Here is a 22,086-nt window from a genome sequence, read left to right on the forward strand (position 1 = left end):
TTCCACCAAATCTAAAACAACTGGTTGCTTCCAGAACGTGCTGCGCTAGAAAACCACAATCCAAGCACTCGATCTGCTCCTCCCCCAGGCTTCTACTGCCAACCTGATTTTTCAAACTTATGTGGGCTTGAAATTTTAGGAAGCCCCCACCATCTGAAGCTGTGGTGGGGAATACATGCCCGCCAACTCCTACAATCCCCCTGCCATGTTACGCTCCCATAAAAGGGTTCCAAACTAGGATCGGCGGACCCCCAGGAGTCCGCAATGGTGTTCCAGATGGTCTGTGGAACTGGTGGCCGCCACGTGACCAGTAAACACCGGTTGAAACTCAGGCGCAACGGACCACGTTTTAAAATAATTACTGAAATGAAATAGGCCAATCGGAGCGAGGCCGCTTGGAGGACTGGCCTATCTGCATCCAGTGCTCCAAGAGACCTTGCTTTGTTTGGCCCATTTGATTGCTTCCATCTCACTGTTGCTGGACAGAAAAGCCTGCGGCTAACAGTGAAGATTGAGGGTGAGGCAGGAGCTGGCGGGAGAGGAGTTGGAAAGAAGTGGAAAAGAGGTGGCATGGAGAGGCTGCAGTGAGGATGGGTGATGGCAGGGCCATGGGAAAGGAGCGGGGGTGGTTAAGGCCTCCGAGAGAGAGTTGAGTGTGTGTGAGGGATGAACGTGTGAGTGTGAGGATGATTGTGTGTGGGTGGGGATGAGTGTGTGAGTGTGTGAGAGATGGATGAGTGTGTGAGAGGGGTGGGTGTGTATGCTGGTGAGGATGGGTGTGTGAGTGAGAGAAATTAGTTTGCGTGAGTGAGAGAAATTAGTGTGTGTGAGTGTGAGAGATGAGTGCATGTGAGAGGGAGGAGAGAGTGTGTGTGAGAGGGAGGAGTGAGTGTGAGAGGGAGGAGTGAGTGCGTGTGAGAGGGAGGAGTGAGTGTGTGTGAGAGGGAGGAGCGAGTGCATGTGAGAGTGAGGAGTGAGTGTGAGTGAGAGGGAGGAGTGAGTGTATGTGAGAGGGAGGAGTGAGTGTGTGTGAGAGGGAGGAGTGAGTGTGTGTGAGAGGGAGGAGTGAGTGTGTGTGAGAGGGAGGAGTGAGTGTGTGAGAGAGGGAGGAGTGAGTGTGTGAGAGAGGGAGGAGTGAGTGTGTGTGAGAGAGGGGAGTGAGTGTGTGTGAGAGGGAGGAGTGAGTGTATGTGAGAGGGAGGAGTGAGTGTGTGTGAGAGGGAGGAGCGAGTGCATGTGAGAGTGAGGAGTGAGTGTGAGTGAGAGGGAGGAGTGAGTGTATGTGAGAGGGAGGAGTGAGTGTGTGTGAGAGGGAGGAGTGAGTGTGTGTGAGAGGGAGGAGTGAGTGTGTGAGAGAGGGAGGAGTGAGTGTGTGAGAGAGGGAGGAGTGAGTGTGTGTGAGAGGGAGGAGTGAGTGTGTGTGAGAGGGAGGAGTGAGTGTATGTGAGAGGGAGGAGTGAGTGTGTGTGAGAGGGAGGAGTGAGTGTGTGTGAGAGGGAGGAGTGAGTGTGTGTGAGGGAGGAGTGAGTGTGTGTGAGAGGGAGGAGCGAGTGTGTGTGAGAGGGAGGAGCGAGTGTGTGTGAGAGGGAGGAGTGAGTGTGTGTGAGAGGGAGGAGTGAGTGTGTGTGAGAGGGAGGAGTGAGTGTGTGTGAGAGGGAGGAGTGAGTGTGTGTGAGAGGGAGGGGTGAGTGTGAGAGGGAGGAGTGAGTGTGTGTGAGAGGGAGGAGTGAGTGTGTGTGAGAGGGAGGAGTGAGTGTGTGTGAGAGGGAGGAGTGAGTATCAGAGGGAGGAGTGAGTGTGTGTGAGAGGGAGGAGTGAGTGTGTGTGAGAGGGGGGAGTGAGTGTGTGTGAGAGGGAGGAGTGAGTGTGAGAGGGAGGAGTGAGTGCGTGTGAGAGGGAGGAGTGAGTGTGTGTGAGAGGGAGGAGCGAGTGCATGTGAGAGTGAGGAGTGAGTGTGAGTGAGAAGGAGGAGTGAGTGTATGTGAGAGGGAGGAGTGAGTGTGAGAGGGAGGAGTGAGTGTGTGTGAGAGGGAGGAGTGAGTGTATGTGAGAGGGAGGAGTGAGTGTGTGTGAGAGGGAAGAGTGAGTGTGTGTGAGAGGGAGGAGTGAGTGTGTGTGAGGGAGGAGTGAGTGTGTGTGAGAGGGAGGAGCGAGTGTGTGTGAGAGGGAGGAGTGAGTGTGTGTGAGAGGGAGGAGTGAGTGTGTGTGAGAGGGAGGAGTGAGTGTGTGTGAGAGGGAGGAGTGAGTGTGTGTGAGAGGGAGGAGTGAGTGTGTGTGAGAGGGAGGGGTGAGTGTGAGAGGGAGGAGTGAGTGTGTGTGAGAGGGAGGAGTGAGTGTGTGTGAGAGGGAGGAGTGAGTGTGTGTGAGAGGGAGGAGTGAGTGTCAGAGGGAGGAGTGAGTGTGTGTGAGAGGGAGGAGTGAGTGTGTGTGAAAGGGGGGAGTGAGTGTGTGTGAGAGGGAGGAGTGAGTGTGTGAGAGGGAGGAGTGAGTGTGTGTGAGAGGGTGGGTTGAGTGTGTGTGAGAGAGGGAGGAGTGAGTGTGTGTGAGAGGGAGGAGTGAGTGTGTGTGAGAGGGAGGAGTGAGTGTGTGTGAGAGGGAGGAGTGAGTGTGTGTGAGAGGGAGGAGTGAGTGTGTGTGAGAGGGAGAAGTGAGTGTATGTGAGAGGGAGGAGTGAGTGTGTGTGAGAGGGAGGAGTGAGTGTGAGAGGGTGGATTGAGTGTGCGTGAGAGGGTGGATTGAGTGTGCGAGGGAGGAGTGAGTGTTTGTGAGAAGGAGGAGTGCGTGTGTGTGAGAGGGAGGAGTGAGTGTGTGTGAGTGAGAGAGATGAGTGCATGTGTGAGTGAGAGAGATGAGTGCATGTGAGAGGGAGGAGTGAGTGTGTGTGAGAGGGAGGAGTGAGTGTGTGTGAGAGGGAGGAGTGAGTGTGTGTGAGAGGGAGGAGTGAATGTGTGAGAGAGGGAGGAGTGAGTGTGTGTGAGAGGGAGGAGTGAGTGCATGTGAGAGGGAGGAGTGAGTGTGTGTGAGAGGGAGGAGTGAGTGCGTGTGAGAGGGAGGAGTGAGTGTGTGTGAGAGGGAGGAGTGAGTGTGTGAGAGAGGGAGGAGTGAGTGTGTGAGAGAGGGAGGAGTGAGTGTGTGTGAGAGGGGGGAGTGAGTGTGTGTGAGAGGGCGAAGTGAGTGTGTGTGAGAGGGAGGAGTGAGTGTGTGTGAGAGGGAGGAGTGAGTGTATGTGAGAGGGAGGAGTGAGTGTGTGTGAGAGGGAGGAGTGAGTGTGTGTGAGAGGGAGGAGTGAGTGTGTGTGAGAGGGAGGAGTGAGTGTGTGTGAGGGAGGAGTGAGTGTGTGTGAGAGGGAGGATTGAGTGTGTGAGAGGGAGGAGCAAGTGTGTGTGAGAGGGAGGAGTAAGTGTGTGTGAGAGGGAGGAATGAGTGTGTGTGAGAGGGAGGAGTGAGTGTGTGTGAGAGGGAGGAGTGAGTGTGTGTGAGAGGGAGGGGTGAGTGTGAGAGGGAGGAGTGAGTGTGTGTGAGAGGGAGGAGTGAGTGTGTGTGAGAGGGAGGAGTGAGTGTGTGTGAGAGGGAGGGGTGAGTGTGAGAGGGAGGAGTGAGTGTGTGTGAGAGGGAGGAGTGAGCATGTGTGAGAAGGGGGAGTGAGTGTGTGTGAGAGGGAGGAGTGAGTGTGTGAGAGGGAGGAGTGAGTGTGTGTGAGAGGGAGGAGTGAGTGTATGTGAGAGGGAGGAGTGAGTGTGTGTTAGAGGGAGAAGTGAGTGTATGTGAGAGGGAGGAGTGAGTGTGTGTGAGAGGGAGCAGTGAGTGTGAGAGGGTGGATTGAGTGTGCGTGAGAGGGTGGATTGAGTGTGCGAGGGAGGAGTGAGTGTGTGTGAGAGGGAGGAGTGAGTGTGTGTGAGAGGGAGGAGTGAGTGTGTGAGAGAGGGAGGAGTGAGTGTGTGTGAGAGGGTGGGGTGAGTGTGTGTGAGAGGGAGGGGTGAGTGTGTGTGAGAGGGTGGATTGAGTGTGCTTGAGAGGGAGGAGTGAGTGTGAGAGGGAGGAGTGAGTGTGAGAGGGAGGAGTGAGTGTGTGTGAAGTTTAATGTGTGTGTGAGGATGTGTGTGTGAATGAGACATGTGTATGTGTGTAAGGGAGAGGTTTATGTGCCGATATGAGAATCAGCATTCCAGCATCACTCCTCCCATTAAAAATGACAAAAGGTATTTTCTATTCAGAGAACTTTTTCACCATTTACAGATCACCCACTCCTCAAGTGGGTACTATTTCCAAGGGTTAATGTTCAGGGTCCATGGGAGGGTGGCTTAGCCAGAAGTTAATGTGAGGGGGCCATCTAGCAGGTGAATATATTTGTGACTGTGTGCCTCTTCCTAATTCCTAATATGTGTACAGGTTTATCCAGAAAAGACTTGTTTACATGTGGGGCTGGATTCTCCCAAAATGGGACTATGTCCCCACGCTGGCATAAAAAAGCTGGAGTTTTACTCTCGAGATTCCTGGAAAAAAAGTACAGCTAATTGAGTGTCCTGCCGCGGGCTAGCAGGGACCCGGAGTAACTCTCGCAACTTAAGCTGCGGAAACAGGCCCCCGCACCTCCGGTTTTGAGTCCGCGCATGTGCACGGCAGCGGCCTCCAACGGCCGCACCGAGCTCCGATGCAGACTCAGACCATGGAGGCAGACATAAAAATGAGACCACCCCCCCCCCCCCCCCCCCCCCGAGCATCTGCCCGCGCGGATCTAACCCCCAGCCGCCTACAAGGCCCCCCCGGTGTCCGATCCCCCCACCCGGTGTCGCGGTGCCCAATCCCCCCGCCCCCCAACAGGGCGGCCATGGACTGAGTCCGCAGCCGCCACGCCAGTATCCCGACCGGCAATATCAGGTTAGTTCCACGCCGTTGGGAACTCGGCAGGTCGGGAGCGGAGGATCGCTGGGCAGGCCTCTGTCAATGGGCTCCCAGCCGCGCGGCGTACTCCGTGATCGCGCCGATTCTCGGGCCCCGGAGAATCGGCGGACCGGCGCTGGGCCTGATTTCGGCGTGAGATTGGATTCTCCGCCCCTGCGCCGATCGCGATTTTGCCGCGGTGCTGCAGAGAATCCAGCCCTTGATTTCTGCGTGCGCACCTATTTCGTGGAAAAGAGGTTCATCGAGATTACGTGATTGCAATGTTAATGTAAGCCTACTTGTGACAATAAGCAATTGTTACTATTACTAATTTTGGTGTTCCCCTCTGCTCTTGGGAGATCGCTCAGGGCTCAGAGGCTCAGAAAGTTTGGGAAACTTTGCTCCAATGCAATTCCGCTCTTTACTCTAGAGAAACGGCTGCTTTACAGAGCTGTCCCGTCCCTCAGGAATGGTGCTGCAAAGGCTGTAAGAGACACAGCACAAAGCTTCTTGAACCTTACTGGGAACTGGTGAAATAGGCAAGTGTCAGGGATTGGGCAGGGAGCGTAGGGCAAGCCAAAATTGAGACTGGGTGGGAAATTGTGCTTAAGTAGCAATTTAGGATCTTAATTGGGGAAATGACAGGCTTCCTGTCTGAGGCTCAGTCCACTACAGCGTAAAATTGCTGTGAGATCAGGACAGACAGGAACCCGGAGGCAATCCCATCCACCCCATCCCACAGGCTGCTCTCCCCTTTGGAGAGAGGGCTGACTGGTGGTGATGGAATCTGAGGGTCACCACACCTCAGGTAAGGAGCAAAGTTGAGAAGGCCTTCGTGGATAACCTCAGCTGGTACAGAAATTGAACCCGCGGTGTTGGCGTCACTCCACATCATGAACCAGCCAACTGAGCCCTATACCAGTTTGCACACAGCTCCGGTAATAATCCAGAGATTATGACATTTGGAATGCTTCTTTTTAATTTAGTGCCAATCTCCTATTACTCTATGCAGAACCTCTTTCCCAGTTTTACCTATTTCGTAGGGACCTACATGGACTATGATAATTGGATCCTTCCACTCCCTCTCCAGCCCTGAGCTTGTTGTGTTGGGTGTTCTGGATCCGTGGAACACATACAGGTCACCAACACTTGAAATAGTGCAACACTATTTTATTGAATCATTAACTGTTTAACATACTCTGACTGTGGGCTAACACGATACTAGCTTTAACTAAAGACCTTTGCCTTGTCCTAACCAGCCGATGCACTCAGCACATGGTGAATGTCTATGTTGCAGGCTGTGAGCTCTGTCCTCCTAGCTAGCTGCAGCTCAAATGAGTGGGAACTCTGATGCCCCCTGTCTTTATAGTGCGTGTTGTGCGTGTTGATTGGTCCCGCTGTGTGTCCATCAGTGTGTGTCTGCACCATGATATACTGATGTATATTAGGACAGAGCTGGTGTTCCAAACCCTAGCGGGTTGACAATACCGCCATCTGGACTCTCGCTCTTTGCTGTAGAAAACAGTGTCAATTCCTCCGCTGTCCCCCCCCCCTCCCCCCCCCCCCCTCCCCCCCCCCCGCCCCACCCCCCGGCTACCACTATGTTCCTTTCTGCTCTGCCCTCTTGAATGGCTTCCTGTGCCATGGCACCATGGTCAGTCGCTCATCCACCCCATGTCCCCCACTCTCATCCAAACAAGCTGAGAGAACCTCAGACCTATTGGACAATTGCTGATACTGACACTCCTGCTCTCTGGGTCCCCTTTCCTGCCTCACTCGCAGTTACACACTCTTGTACCTGACCACTGAGCAAATCCAAAAACCCTGGCATGAGGCGTGACTGTCTTCTGGGACAAAGCATCTAGGTAACGTTCCTCCTCTCTGATGTGCCGCAATGTCTGGAGCTCAGCCTCCAACTCAGTGACTCTGAACCAAAATTCATTTTTCTCCAATTAATAATCTTCAGTGTACAATAAAACACAAGTATTTTCTTTTCACAGATAGTGCAGTGGCTACACTGCAAAATCTATCAACTACCTGTGACACCCACTTTAGAATGAATAGTTTTTATTCAGGTATCAAGCTGTTATCCAAGCAATAACAACATGAAACTGCCAAGCTTAAATTTCATTGGAAAACTAGCACATAAATGTGTTGCCTCAAGTCTTTAGCTTTTTACCAGTATCGATAGGACAAGCACTGAGGAAATCTATTTAGCCTGTTTCGCTTCAATTTCAAGACGCCAACAGAAATTACAAATTTTAATTTGCACACGTATACCTATCATCTCCCAAAGTACTCCCTGGCCAATGATATACTTGGAATTATACTCACCAATAAGAAATCCTCCATGTGCACATTAGATGGAATAATCAAACTGTTCTGAGTTTCAATCGTCACTGAATGTAGGAAAATACAATTTCCCTGGCAGTGAAAAGACCCATTCTCGTGGCCGTTAAATGCGCATTAGTTATTTTCCTAGCGATGAAAATAGCTGGATATTCAATGCTAATTCCATCTTTTTGCTCTCAGTGTTGAAGAGATTATCTTTGACCAGAAATAGAAAAGTAGAATATATTATACATGGTGAAAGACGAATAAAGGTTTGTATGCAACGGGATTTGGGTGCCCTTGTACAGAAATCACAGAAAGCTATCAAGCAGGCACAGCAAGCGATTAGGAAAGCAAATGGCGTGTTAGTCTTTGTACCGAGGGTGCTGGGGGAAAAGAGCCGAGAAGTCATGCCACATGACTTTGGTGAGGCCATGGCCCAAATTTGGCAGAGTTGGGTAATTTCCTGGTTCACCGCAATTGCTTCAGTGGAAAAGTGCCCTGAATAACAGGACCTTTGTTCTAGGGGAGTGGGTGCAGCTGGAGTTGGGTTCTCCACCCCCAGAAACAGTTTGGAGGCGGCATCTGGGGCGGCTGAGTTCTAAGGCCAGCTGGTTAAAAGGCCCACCTTGGTGCTCTGGAACTTTATCCCCATTGTATAGTTGAATATTAGGCCCTCTAACCCTCACTCTCCTCACTCCCCCCATCTACTCCCCCCTTCCCCATCCATGCCAAAGTATGCCAATCCAGGTCCTCACTCAATCCCATTAGCTCCTCATACCATCCATGCCTACCCATACCCCTCTATGGACCTCCATTCTAATCTCAAACCAACACGTGCCATTAGATGAGCCCCCACTCAGTCCCATGACTCCTTATGGCCCCAATGCAACTTAAGTTCCAAACATGTGCCAACCCATGCACGATGGCAAAGTGGTTAGCACTCCTCCTGCACTGTGCCAGGGACCTGATTCAATTCAGGCCTCAGGTCTTTCCTCCCCCAGTCCAAAGATGTGCAGATTAGGTAAATTGGCCATGCTAAATTGCCCCTTAGTGTCCAAAAGGTTAGTTGGGGTTACAGATATAGGGTGGGGCATGCCTTGGTAGGGTACTTTTTTGGAGGGTCGGTGCAGACTCGATGGGCTGAATAACCTCTCTCTGCACAGAAGAGATTCTATGAATCTAATTATTATCAACATCACTATATGCAAAAAAACACTCTCACTGATAAAAGCCCATTAATACACTTGAATCTTTCGAGTGCTTAATCCCTCAATTTTTAAAAAATATATATTTTTTTACTAAAGTTTTGCAAAGTTTTCCTTAATAGTAATAATCCTAACACAGCAAAATAGAGTGAACATTAACATAGTGCAAAAAGAGAATATGCAATAGCAATTGACTAGACGTGACCCCACGCACCTCAGTCTTCCACACCCTCCCAACGGAGCACTCACCCCCACTCCCCTACGGGTCGCTGCTGCTGCTGATGTTTTAATTTTCCCTCAGAAGCCACCAGACGGTATTATGCCCCCCGCTCAACAGCAGCAGCTCTGTACACTTGTTAAAATTATTTACACACATAAGTAGGCATCTGTTCGTGGTGTTGTCGTCCCTTGCTTCTGCCAGACGGAGTTCACTGCTGTTGTCGTCTCGTTCCGCTTCTGCGCACTTCCGCTTCTGCGGCCCTCCCGTCTTCCCATTTTCGCTGTTCCTGTGGACGTTAAGTTTGTTAACGTTTCCCTGCCTCCCCCCTCCCCCTCCCTGGCTCTCCTCTATTGTTCCGTCTCTTCCCTCTACCCCCCTCTCCCTGCTCCTGTCCCCCCCCGTGGCTTGCCTTTCCTTCCTCTTAGATTTAGTTGTTCCCCCCCACCCCCCCTCTCTCCCAGTCTATCTCTCCCTCTCATGCTTTGGCTACTCTCCCCTGTTTCTTGGTTACCTGGCTATTCTTCTGCTTGTTTGTTGGTCACAAACAGGTCCTGGAACAATTGGGTGAATGGCTTACACATTCTGTGGAAGCCGTCGTCTGACCCTCGGATGGCGAATTTGATTTTCTCCATTTGGAGAGATTCCGAGAGGTCGGACAGCCAGTCTGCAGCTTTGGGTGGTGCTGCTGACCGCCAGCCGAACAGGGTTCTACGGCGGGCGATCAGGGAGGCAAAGGCAAGGGCGTCCGCCCTCCTCCCCAGGAATAGATCTGGCTGGTCTGAAACCCTGAAGACCGCCACTTTCGGGCATGGCTCCAGCCTCACCCCCACCACCTTGGACATTGCCTCGAAAAAGGCTGTCCGGTACTCCACAAGTCTGGGGCAGGACCAGAACATGTGGGCGTGGGTGGCTGGGCCTCCTTGGCACCGCTCACATCTGTCCTCCACCTCCGGGAAGAACCTACTCATACGGGTTCTTGTTAAGTGGGCTCTATGTACCACTTTTATTTTCGTCAGGCTGAGCCTTGCGCACGTGGAGGTGGAGTTGACCCTATGCAGTGCTTCGCTCCAGAGTCCCCACCCTATTTCGATCCCCAGGTCCTCCTCCCACTTCATTCTTGTTGCGCCCAATACGGTGTCGGCCCCTTCTACCAGTCCGTCATACATGTCACTACAGTTTCCTTCATCTAGTATGCTTGCGTCCAGTAACTCTTCCAGTAATGTCTGTCGTGGTGGTTGTGGGTATGTCCCTGTCTCCTTTCATAGGAAGTTTTTTAGTTGCAGGTACCTTAGCTCGTTCCCCCTGGCTAGCTGGAATTTCTCTGTCAGTTCGCCCTGTGGTGCGATCCTGCCGTCCGTGTATAGGTCCCTGACTGTCAGTGTCCCTCCGTCCTGTCCCCACCTTTTGAAGGTGGCGTCAGTCAGCGCTGGCGTGAACCTATGGTTGTTGCAGATGGGAGCTTTACCTGACATTCTGGTCAGGCAAAATTGTTGCCGTAGTTGGCTCCAGGACTGGAGGGTGGCTATTACCACCGGGCTGCTGGAGTGTTTTTTGGGTGGGGATGGGAGTGCCACCGTGGCGAGGGCCCGGAGGGAGGTCCCCATGCAGGAGACCTCTTCCACGCGCACCCACTCAGCTTCTGGCTCCTTGATCCATCCCCTTATTCGCTCGGCCGTCGCCGCCCAGTGGTAAAGTTGTAGGTTTGGGAGGGCAACCCCCCCCCCGGATTTTGTTTTCTGTAAGACCTTCTTTGGGATCCTAGCATTCTTCCGCCCCCCCCTTCCATACGAACGGCATGATTAGTTTGTCTCGTGCTTTGAAAAAGGCCTTGGGGATGTAGATCGGGATGGATCTGAATAAGAAGAGGTACCTGGGCAGCACGTTCATTTTGATCGTCTGAGCTCTCCCCGCGAGGGAGAGTGGAAGTGTGTTCCATCTTTGCAGGTCCTTTTTGACTTCCTCTGTCAGACTGGTGAGGTTCCATTTGTGGATCCCTTTCCAGTCATGGGCTATTTGGATCCCCAGGTAGTGGAATTTGTGTTGGGCTTGTTGAAGCGGCAGTCCCGTTAGGGCTGCCCCACCTACTTGTGGGTGTACCGGGAAGGTCTCGCTTTTGCTCATGTTGAGTTTGTAGCCCGAGAAGGCGCCAAACTCTTTCAGGAGCGCGATGATTCCGTCCATGCTGCTTTGTGGGTCCGAAATGTAGAGGAGCAGGTCATCTGCATAGAGTGAGACTCTGTGCTCTCTGCCTCCCCTTCGGATCCCCCTCCAGCTTTTTGCTGCTCTGAGCGCGATTTGCTCGTGGTTCGATCGCTAGCGCGAACAGCAGCGGGGACAGTGGGCATCATTGTCTGGTGCCCCTGTGCAGCTGGAAGTATCAGGAGTTGGTATTGTTGGTCCGTATGCTCGCCATGGGAGCGTTGTATAGGAGCTTTACCCAGGAGGTGAACCCTGTTCCAAGCCCAAACCGTTCCAGTACCTCTATGAGGTACTTCCATTCGACTCTGTCGAAGGCCTTTTCTGCACCTAGGGAGACGATCACCTCTGGTGTTCTCTCCCCGGAGGGGGTCATTATCATGTTCAGCAGGCGCCTGATGTTCGAGGTAAGCTGTCTACCTTTGACAAAGCCCGTCTGGTCCTCTGCAACCACCTCAGGTACACAGTCTTCTAATCTTTTGGCTAGGATTTTGGCCAGTATTTTGGAGTCTGCATTCAGCAGTGAGATGGGTCTGTATGACCCACATTCCGTTGGGTCTTTGTCTTTCTTAGGTATCAGCGAGATTGAGGCCTGTGCCAGTGTGGGAGGCAGTGTGCCCCTCGCTAGTGAGTCTGTGAACATCACCCGCAGTTGCGGGGCCAGTGCTGTCGCAAATTTTTTGTTAAAGTCCACCGGGAACTCGTCGGGTCCCGGCGCCTTCCCCGCCTGCATGGAGCTAATTGTGTCCATGATCTCTCCCAGTGCTAGTGGTGCTTCCAAGTCCCGTTTTCTTGCCCTCCCCCACGAATGGAATGTCCAGTCCATCAAGGAACCATTTCATCCCAGACTCCCCGATTGGGGGCTCTGAGGTGTACAGCCCTTGGTAGAAGGCCTTGAAGGTTTTGTTGATCTTTTCTGGTTCTGTTTCTAGCGTGCCTCTGGTATCCCGGATTTGTGCAATTTCTCTGGTATCCCGGATTTGTGCAATTTCTCTGGTGGCTGCCTGCTTTCTCCGCTGGTGTGCCAACAGGTGGCTGGCTTTGTCTCCGTGTTCGTATAGGGTCCCACGTGCCTGGCGGAGTTGGTGCACTGCATTCCTGGTGGAGAGCAGGTCAAAGTTCCTTTGTAGCTCTTTCCTCTCCGCCAGGAGCTCTACAGTCAGGGTCTCGGAATATTTACGGTCTACCTCCAATATGGAGTCGACCAGCTGCTGCCTCGCCACCTTTTCCTCCCTATCTCTTCGCGCTCTGAAAGTGATGATTTCCCCTCTTATACGGCCTTTAGTGCTTCCCAGAACGTGGAGGGTGAGACCTTCCCGTTCTGGTTGTTCTCTGTGTACTCTGCAATGGCCCGTGATAACCTTTCATTGAAGGCCTTGTCCGCTAGTGGGGTGACGTCATGGGGCGTTGGGCCCTGCCCGTCTCCAGCCTCACATCCATGTAGTGTGGAGCGTGGTTTGATATCACAATTGCGGAGTATTCCACCTTGTCTATCCCTGGAAGCATCGTTTTCCCTACAAAGAAGTCAATTCTGGTGTATACATTGTGTACTGGGGAGAAGAAGGAGAATTCCTTCTCCCCCGTGTGGGTGAACCTCCAGGGGTCCACCGCTCCCATCTGCTCCATAAAGTGACTGAGTTCCCTTGCCATGCTTGAGGTTTTCCCCGTTTTGGGGTTTGATCTGTCTGTCTTTGGGTCCTGTACACAGTTGAAGTCCCCCCCCATGATTAGCCGATGCGTCGCTATGTCAGGGATTTCTGCAATGGTCTTCTTGATGAAGCTCGTGACACCCCAGTTGGGTGCGTACACGTTATCCAGTACTACCGGTGCCCCATCCAGGGCCCCGCTGACCATGATATACCGTCCCCCTGGGTCCGTAACTCCTGTCTTTGTCGCCCTAAACATCGTCCTCTTGCCGATCAATATCGCCACCCCCCTGGCCCTTGTCCCATAGCAGGAATGGTAGGTTTGTCCCACCCAGCCCTTTCTTACCCGCAGTCGGTCCTGCTCTCTCAGGTGTGTCTCTTGGAGTAAGACTATTTTGGCCCTCATATTTCTTAGTTGGGTGAGGACTCTGGATCTCTTCACTGGGCTGTTGAGTCCCCTTACGTTCCAGGTGACTATCCTGGTGGGGGGCTTCTGCCCCCTCGCTCCTGTGGGATTAACCATACTTACCTGGTGGATGCGCCCCTGCCCTCCGGGGTTTCCCTTTGTTAGGGGGCCGTCCAGGATGGCCGCTGTCACTGCTCTCTCCATGCGGTTGGGTCCCTGCGCTCTGTGCGTCCGCCATGCGGGTAGTCCCCTGCACTCTGGAGTCTCCCTTCGTCCAGAAACCGCACTGGGTGCGTGCTTGCAGCGATTCCTTGTTTCGAGCCCTTGGTTGTGGCACTTTGTAGCCCAATTCCTTTTCTAGCCCTGTTTGTCCCTCCTTCCCTGTGTCGCCCCTCCCCGGTCTCTCCTTCCCTGTGTTCCCCCCCCCCTCCCAGTCTCTCCCCTTTCCCCCCTCTCCCTTGTACCCCTCCTTTGTCCCTCTTTCCCCTGTTCCTGTCCCAGTTTGTTCTCCCATCTCTGTTGAGTGGTCCCCCCCACCTCCAGCCTGGCGCCTTCCCCCCTGTTGGGGATGCGCTGCGGCCCTGCTTTGTTGCATGCCCCCGGCGCTAGCTTTCCCGCTAGTACGGTGGCCTCCCTCTCGGGAGTTACTGTCTCGCTTCTCCACTGCCCGGCCCCTACGGTTTTCTGCCCGCTCTTCCCCTATCCTACCGTGCACTCCTCTTGCTTGCTCTCCCTTCTCCGCTACTCTCGTTCGCTCGTGCTGGGGCCCGGCCTCCCACCTGAAGCGGTGCCTCGGGCAGTGGTCTGTTCTTAGTTCAGGGTGCGCTCGCCATGCCGGGGGGGCCTGGCGTTGCCTCACCCCACCCCTTCCCCCCGTCGGCGTGTTGTTGCCCCCTGCCAGGGGCCCCTCATTTCTAACTTCGCTGGTGGTTTTCCAGCCCGTGTTCCTCGACAAACTTGTTTGCTTCGGCAGGGGCTGTAAAGAAGTATTCTCTTTCTTGGTTTGTGACCCAGAGTTTCGCTGGGGACAGCATACCAAAACGCACGTTGCTCTTGTGAAGAGCTGCTTTCGCTCTATTAAACTCTCAGACCTGGCTAGGTCTGCCCCAATGTCCTCGTAGATTCTAATGGCGTGTCCTTCCCATTTGCAGGTTCTGTTTTTCCTGGCCCAGCATAGGATTGTTTCCCTATGTTGGTACCGGTGCAGTTTAGCTATAACTGCTCTCGTGTGTTCCCCTGCTTTGGGCTTCGGGCGCAGCGACCGGTGTGCTCTGTCCATTTCTGGTGGGCTGGGAAAGGTTTTCTTCCCCACTAAGTTGCCCAGCATCTCGGCCACGTGTGCTGTGGGGTTTCTACCCTCGATCCCCTCTGGTAAGCCCACTATCCTGACATTTTGCCTCCTCGAGCGATTTTCCTGGTCGTCCACTCTGCCCTTCAGGCTCCCCTGTGTTGTGCCCAGTCTCGCCACCTCCTTCTCCCGGACCGTGACCGGTCGCTCACGTCAGTCGCTGCTTTCTCTAGCTCCCTGATGGTCGCCTCTTGAGCATCCAGTTTCTTCCCTTGGGCGTCCAATTTCTCCTCTGTTCTGCCCAGGGCCTGCTCCACCTCCACCAGGGCCTTGGCCATTGCTGCCTGCACTGCGGCTCTATGTCTGCCCTAGCCTCTGCCTTGTTTACCTGCTGATGTTCCCTCAGCGCATCGGCAAAGGCTGCCTTCCAGTTCCAGCTCCCCACTGGCCCCGCGGGAGACTGCACCTGTCTGCCCAGCCCTTTTTGATGCGGCGATACTTCCGTTCTGCCGCTTTGCTCGCTGATTGGCTCATCTGAACTGGCTTGCCCATTGCCCCTTCTGCCTTTGGTGCCCCTTCTCCCTCTGCTTTGGCTCCCTTCTGGCATTTTTCCCCCCTTTTCCCCCCCCATTTATTTATTTATTTATTAATTCCCCCCCTTCCCTTTTTCTTCTCCCCTCCCTTCTCTCCTTTACCACTTTATTTTCACCCTCTTTTATAAAATTCTTCTCAGGTGAACTTGTTTTGGGTGAGAACAAGAAAAGAGCAAAAAGTTTTTAAAATTTTTAAAGTTTTCTTTTCAGAGTTTTGTTTTTGCAAAAGTTATTTTTTCCTTTCTTTTCTCTCACTCACCCAGGTCGAGAGAGAGAGTGGCTTCTGGTCCGGAGTCCCTCTTTGTTCCTGCCTCGTGGTGGTCGCCGCCGGGGGGGTGGGGGGGGTCGGTCGGACGGTCCCCGCTGCTCGGTCCGGGCCGCCGCTCGTCACACCCTGCGCTCTCCTGCTGGTGGGGTGGGGGAGGTCGGTCACTCCTCCATTCCTTCCTCCCTGCAGGTTCGGCCCCCGCTTCGGTCCTGGCCGCCGCTTCGGCCCTGGCCACCGCTTGTCCTGCCCTGTGCTCTGCTGCCGTGCGTGGAAGGGGGGAGGGGGGGGGGGGGGCTGCCGTCGGATCGCTCCTCTCCCGAGGGCCCAGTTCCCCTGCTCCTGATTTCGCGGGAAACTTTAAAAACTGCGGGAGCCTTTTTGCTGCGACCGCTCCGCTCACGAACGCCACCGGAAGTCCTTAATCCCTTAATAAATAAACATTTGTATTCATAGCCCCACATCAAAGACAGCTAATCCCTTAATAACCTCTTGGAGCTGCCAATCAAGCTGTAAATTTACATGTTCCCACTGTTATAATGATATGTTGTAGGTGAAAATCAAGCAGCAACAATATTATAATGATAACCCTCAGGCTTATGTCAACAGTCATTGAAGCTGCAAGCACTGATTTATCTTCAAAGATTTCAATTTCAAAACCCCTCAAATTTAAGAGTAACGGATTTAAACCTTGACAAGTATTCATGTTTACTCTTAAAAAAAATACATGTCACACATTGCAGGAAACAACATTTCAATAAAACTGGGTTCCTTTTGAGCTTGGCATTGAGTTCAAATGGTTCTGCTGGGTATGGGTTTCCCCCATGTGTAAATCAAATCCCACCTCCTCAAAAGAGAATTCTGTTTATGTCACAGTAAGAGGAGGAGTGGAGAAATTGGATATGATGAAAAGAGATTAAAGGGCGGTATATAAAAGATTGACTGTAGAAGGAAAATATTGAGTTGGGAGAAAAAATCCAACAAGTGTGTAACATTTAGTACCCTTCATTCATCTGGCACCTATGCTTTTGGGCACAAGGGGAAACAAGGGGTATGGGCAGAGGGAAGGAAAGTAGCGATGAAACAGAAGATCCAACATGATTTTATTAAATGCAAGAACAGGTTTTAGGAGCCATACAGCTGCTCCTATTTCATATATTTTTAAGAGAACAACGAATCCTGGATACAATTTTAAGGGTTCCAATGGCTCTCTGGAAACATAATCAAACCATACATGAGTTCACAGAAAGGATTAATCAGCCATTTAGCCTGCAAAAAGCTGGCATCACAAAGGAGTTCGTTCCCAACTTCCACACAAATGTACTTTCAGTAGGTACTATGGATAGTAACCAGTGGACGAAGCCCCATTCTTTCACTACTACCTTCTCAAGTCTGCAACCTAACTCCTCATTCATACTTTAATTCTGGTAAATTTTCTTGGCACCCTCTCTCAAGGTCTTGACATCCTTTCTAAATTGTGGTGCCCAGAATTGGGCACGGTACTCAAGAGGAGTCCTAACTAATGATGTGGAAATGTTAGCATAATATTTGTGCTTTTGTGCATCCATACAAACACACAAATTAGAAGCAGGAGTGGGCCACTCAGCCCCTCAAGCCTGCTCCGCCATTGAATACGATCATGGCTGATCTGATTGTAACCTGTTTGTGAAGCCAAGGGTTCCATATGCTTTTTAAAATAGCTTCATTAAATTGACCTGCACCATCGAAAGATATGTGATTGTGAACTCTCAGTTCCCTTTGTTCGTACACCTCAGGTGAAATTATGCTATTCAGTTTACCTCAGTTTTCCTGCATTCCTAGATTGCTGAGGGAGGTAGAGGTGGAAATAGCAGATATTTCAATCCTCCTCAGATATGCAGGTGGTGCCTGAGGACTGAAGGGTTATATATGTTGTGGTATTATCATAAATGTAAGAACTGCAAGGGTTAATGAAATGTCTAGATCAGCCACTAGATGGAGCTACAGTTACAAGTATATAAGACATTGATGCTAAGCCTTGTGGGAGGAGAGAAGTGAAGGAGTTAGCTAGAGGCAGACTGAAGTAAATATAGTGTGAGTACGAGCAGATAATAGTTTATTATAGTGTAGAGATTAGTTGTAGGAGAGCATAGATTATATGTTAATTATTAACTGTGCATTATTTAGGAGTACGTGTCAAATCCAAATTAGTAGTGTTAAGAAATTTATAGTTTTGTTCAAGTTCAAGCTATTTTGCGGTCTTTGTGAACACCTCGCCAACCATCCTAAATTTAGCAACACAAAGAACACCACATTTGTTACACACCTAGTGATGTTATTTCCGATGTGAATACTGTCAATCTTCTAAGTGTCTTTAATCTCGTTCCATCATGTCCAATTTCTATACCTCCCCCCTCCGCACACCCGCTCCCCCCAAACTCCCTGCACACCTTTCTGTGACATTAGCAGCATTCTCTTTTGTGAAGATATATACCAAGAATTCATTCAATTCCTCAACAATCCCTCCTGCTTCCGTAAGATTTCCATTTTGGCTTTTAATCAGCCCAATCCTTCCTTTGAATATGCTGTAACACATTTGTCAAAGACATCAGCGTTCCCTTGAAAGTGAAGTTGAAGGCCAAAATCGGCAATGATCGTGTTGAATGGTGGAGCAGTCTCAACAGGCTGTGTGATTTAATCCTGCTCCTATCTCTTGTGTTTGCATCTTTTCTCTTCCACCTTTTGCCCTTCATTTCCTTTTGAATGTTCCTTTTTCAACACTTTCTGTACTCTGCTTGTTCTCCCCTGCATTATTGACCTGACATTTTCGTCATCTTCCTTTCTCTCTTTAATTTTAATCTCAATTTTTTTACAATCCGAGAAGCTCTTGCTTTTAATCACTTTAATTTCCCCCCTCACGGGGCCGTGCTTCTTCCAGTCCAAAACATCCTCCTCCTTGAAGGCCTTTCATTGTTCATTTACTGCTGTACCAGGAGCTCCCTGTTCAACTCACTGGAATCAGCCCCCCTTTTTTTTTTAACGTGAGTCTCTTCACCTTTGATCCTTTCGTCGTTTTCTATAACTAATAGCTGCTCTCCCACTGAAACTTTCTGCATCCCACTCTGCCTTGTAAAAACAAGGCAGTTTAAAAATTAAGTGGAAACTACCAATAGCATTAACTGTTAAAACACGAGCCAATGTTGTCAATGGAAGAATGTTGAAATGCAGACAGTGTGCATGCTGTGTAGGCTGTAGGTGATACTCCACTTTTTCCCGAACGGTTTGGCAATGGGTTTTGTTGGCGGAAATGTGGCTGTTATATACTATTGATTTTATTGCGCAACTGCCAAGTTTGTTTTTCCCCACAGATTTTTTTTAAAGAGCAAAGTCTACTACTTTTCAGAAATTTATAGCTCACCTAAGCACTTCTGCATCCGGTTAGTATGACTTCTATTAGCATGATTGAATATGTTCTGTCAGCTGCTGATATGACTAGATGACTTCAAGTATATTTGCAATACTGGGGCAGATGTTAAAAAGAAACAGATGTATTGTTACCCACTATAAACATGGGTGACATCTCACTCTATACCTTCAAAATATTAAACCCAGTTAATTTCAGTATTTTAAAATCTGAACATAAGCGACTTCCTTGAACATTATATGGTAGATTTTCCGCTTGGTGGCACTGGCATTTCACCTGAAGTTGACCAAAGCATTGCAGGAGTTCAGGGACTCTCGAGCACAAAGTATGTCCGGCACAAATCTCCGCCATCAGTTGCACAGGTTTAAATAGCATTGCGCTGGAAGCCAGCAACGTGCATGAAAGTGATCACGCTCCAATCAAATTAGCAAACAGGGCGAGCTTCCATCAACCGCACCCTTTCGGAGCCATTCAAGGAATTAAGTAAAATTATGTTCGAGCAAAATTAAGCGGGTTTTTTTGGTGCAAGGGCAGAAACGGGCATCTTTAAAATATTAAAGTATATTAAATTTACTAAAAAATGGATTAGTGTGTATAAATGAAACTTAACAATAATTCTGATCCGGCACTAGCTACTCTTATTGAAAATACTTGCTTTGTGAAAAACCTATTTTCAGGTCTATAATAAAACTGCATCAGGCCACCACTCTTCAATATATCACTAAATATTTTTAATGCAAGGGGGAAAAAAAGTAATTACATTCTAAAATACTTCCTGATAGGGTGGCACAGTGGTGCAGGGGTTAACACTGCTGCCTCATGGCGATTCGATCCCGGCCCCGGGTCACTGTCCGTGTGGAGTTAGCACGTTCTCTCCGTGTCTGCGTGGGTCTCACCCCCACAACCCAAAGATGTGCAGCGTAGGTGGATTGGCCAAGCTAAATTGCCCTTGAATTGGAATTTCAAAAAATAATAATAATGCGATTGTTGTAAGTGAGTTTGGGCAGAAACTTGAACCATAAATTTTCTTTGAAAATCCAGTGCAATATTTAGTGCAGCTTGTACCAAGACTACTGATTGTTTCCAAAGAGGAAGCTGTACCACCAACCGCACCTCCCCCTCCCCACATCCCCATATTGCTGACAGAATACACCATTTTTTCATTGCCTTCAATGGCTGATCATGTACAATTAATCTGAGAAAGGAATGGTAATTATTACTGAAAAATGCATGTAGTTTCTTACCAGTATGCTGAGCAGCATTCATTTGAGAGTTTGAGGTGTTTCTTCAAAAGGATAGGACTTCTTATCAATCTTGCAATTGACAAAACGTTTGCCAGTGTATTTAAGATTACCACACAACATTACAAATGCACAACAGTACTGCTCAAGCTAAGTAAGTTAAGAATGAAAGATCCCAGAGTTACAGATTTGTGTAACTCATAAGGCTAAAGTTATAACTGCTTGGTGAGACCAGACCTGGAGTATTGTGTGCAGTATTGGTCTCCTTATTTAATTTTCATAATTTTTATTGTCACAAGTAGGCTCACATTAACACTGCAATGAAGGTACTGTGAAAAGCCCCGAGTCGCCACATTCCGGCGCCTGTTCCAAAACACAGTGGGAGAATTCAGAATGTCCAATTCACCGAACAGCAAGCCTTTCGGGACTTGTGGGAGGAAACCGGAGCACCCGGAGAAAACCCATGCAGACACGAGGAGAACATGCAGACTCCGCACACACAGCGACCCAAGCCGGGAATCGAACCTGGGACCCTGGTGCTGTGAAACGACAGTGCTATCCATTGTGCTCGGAAGGATGCACTTGCCACAGAGGGAGTGCAGCGAACTTTCACCTCCCTGCCCTCTCCTTCCTGTCCCTGAGTGCTTTGTACACTATTATTTCCCCCCTTATCACCACCTTCAGGGCCTTCCTGGTTGTAGAGGGTGAGACTTCCCCATTCTGGTTGCAGGATACGTACCCTTCGATGGCTTGTGGCATTTTCTCACCGAACGCCTTGTTGGCGAGGAGGGATGTGTCCAGCCTCCAAGGGGGAGGGGCGCTAGGCTTGGCCCGTTTCCAACCTCACATCCTTGTAGTGTGGCGCGTGGTCGGAGATTATTATTGTGGAATATTCCACTCCTAATACCCCTGGAAGCACCAATTTGCCCACTACAAAGAAGTTGATGTGGGATTTGTCCATCCTTGGGTTCTATACAGAGTTGAAGTCTCCACCCCATGATGAGTTGGTGGAGACTAGGTCAGGGATGTCTGACATGGTCTTTTTGATAACGTCAGTGCCATTCCAATTTGGGGCATTTACATTCACAAGCACCATTGGTGCCCCTTCCAGGACATTGTTAACCATTATGTACCGTCTCCCCGGGTCCGTCACCTTATTCGCCACTGTAAAGGTCGTCCTTTTACTAAACAGTATGGCCCCCCCACCTTGCCCTTGTCTCATAGCACGCTTGGTAGGTCTGTCCTGGCCAACATTTTCTTCCACTCAGTCAGTTCTTTTCCTTCAGCTTTGTCTCCTGGAGGAAGACTATATTGGTCCTCAGGATTTTCAGATAGGCGAAGAGTCTGGATCTTTTCACTGGGCCGTTAAGTCCCCTCATGTTCCACGTGACTATTCAAACCCCTCTTAAATTTTCCATGTTACCTGTATTTTCTGGTTTATTTAGTATGAAACATATCATACCCAGTGGAACAGATTTTGGCCATAAGGCAATATCTTCAGGGTAGGTTTCTTCCCTCACTTCAACGAAAGAAATATCTTGTTTCATTGCCATTTCAGAATCCACTTCTGGGTCAATTTTTTAAGGTTAGGCGGTATCTCCAGAATTTGGCAAGTCTATGACATCAGATAATTCACCCATAACTTTGGTGGATGAGGATGAATGTACAGTTTATGAACTGTTCAAAATTTGGAACTTTTGAAAGTAAAATGACAATTTGTCTTTTTCCTAGCTTCCTCTTCTCGCCTCACTTCCAATTTTCTGTGTTTTTGACTGCCAGATTGATAGTGTTGCTTCATCTTAATGGATTTTTCTTGAAATTAATGAATATGAATTTTCTAAAAGAGCAGGCTTTTCTCCCCTCCTCAGCCCTGGGGGGGTAAGTCACCTCGTCACCCCTCGATGACCTCTTCTCGCTGCTGGCTCAGGCTGCCCAGCCCTTCTCATCCATGGCCTGCCGATTGAGTCATTCCACTGCTCCCCTCGTTGAAGTCACCTCGTACAGTGACTTGTCCTCGCTGCTGGCTGCCTGGTACGTTGTGCCCCTCAGCCCTGGGCTGAGATCGAGAAACCTGTTGCTTTTTTCACAAGAACAGAGATCTTGGCCTAGGCTGTTGCCTCTCTCCCTCCTCGTCACCTCAACAACTTCGGATCAGTAATTTCCAGTTGTCCAGTGCCTCAACCAATCAGAGTCTGATGTCGCTCTGCATTGCCTATCTGCAAAGGCAGAGCTGTCGGGCACTGATTGATGCCCAAGAATTTCCCAGACACCAGTCAGCGCAGGGCACCTCATTGGTGCCTAGGCATGTTGTGTTTCATTGTATGTCTGCCTCTGCCTGGCGGGTTCCCTTCACCTAGTTCACGTTTTTATCATCCTGTTGTAAACCCCATGACAGTGAGGGGGATATC

General features: G+C 50.2%; 1 long non-coding RNA gene across 1 annotated transcript in view; it reads right to left on the reverse strand.

The window, feature by feature from the left end:
- Nucleotides 1-15,101, reverse strand: part of LOC140428836 (uncharacterized) — a 53,691-nt gene extending 38,590 nt beyond the window's left edge. The window contains exon 1 of the long non-coding RNA XR_011948920.1: nt 15,029-15,101. This is a non-coding gene — a long non-coding RNA (uncharacterized lncRNA). The remainder of the gene's footprint in view (nt 1-15,028) is intronic.
- Nucleotides 15,102-22,086: the final 6,985 nt, after the last annotated feature.

This window comes from Scyliorhinus torazame, chromosome 8 (genome assembly GCF_047496885.1).
Source record: "Scyliorhinus torazame isolate Kashiwa2021f chromosome 8, sScyTor2.1, whole genome shotgun sequence".
NCBI classification, from domain to species: domain Eukaryota; kingdom Metazoa; phylum Chordata; class Chondrichthyes; order Carcharhiniformes; family Scyliorhinidae; genus Scyliorhinus; species Scyliorhinus torazame.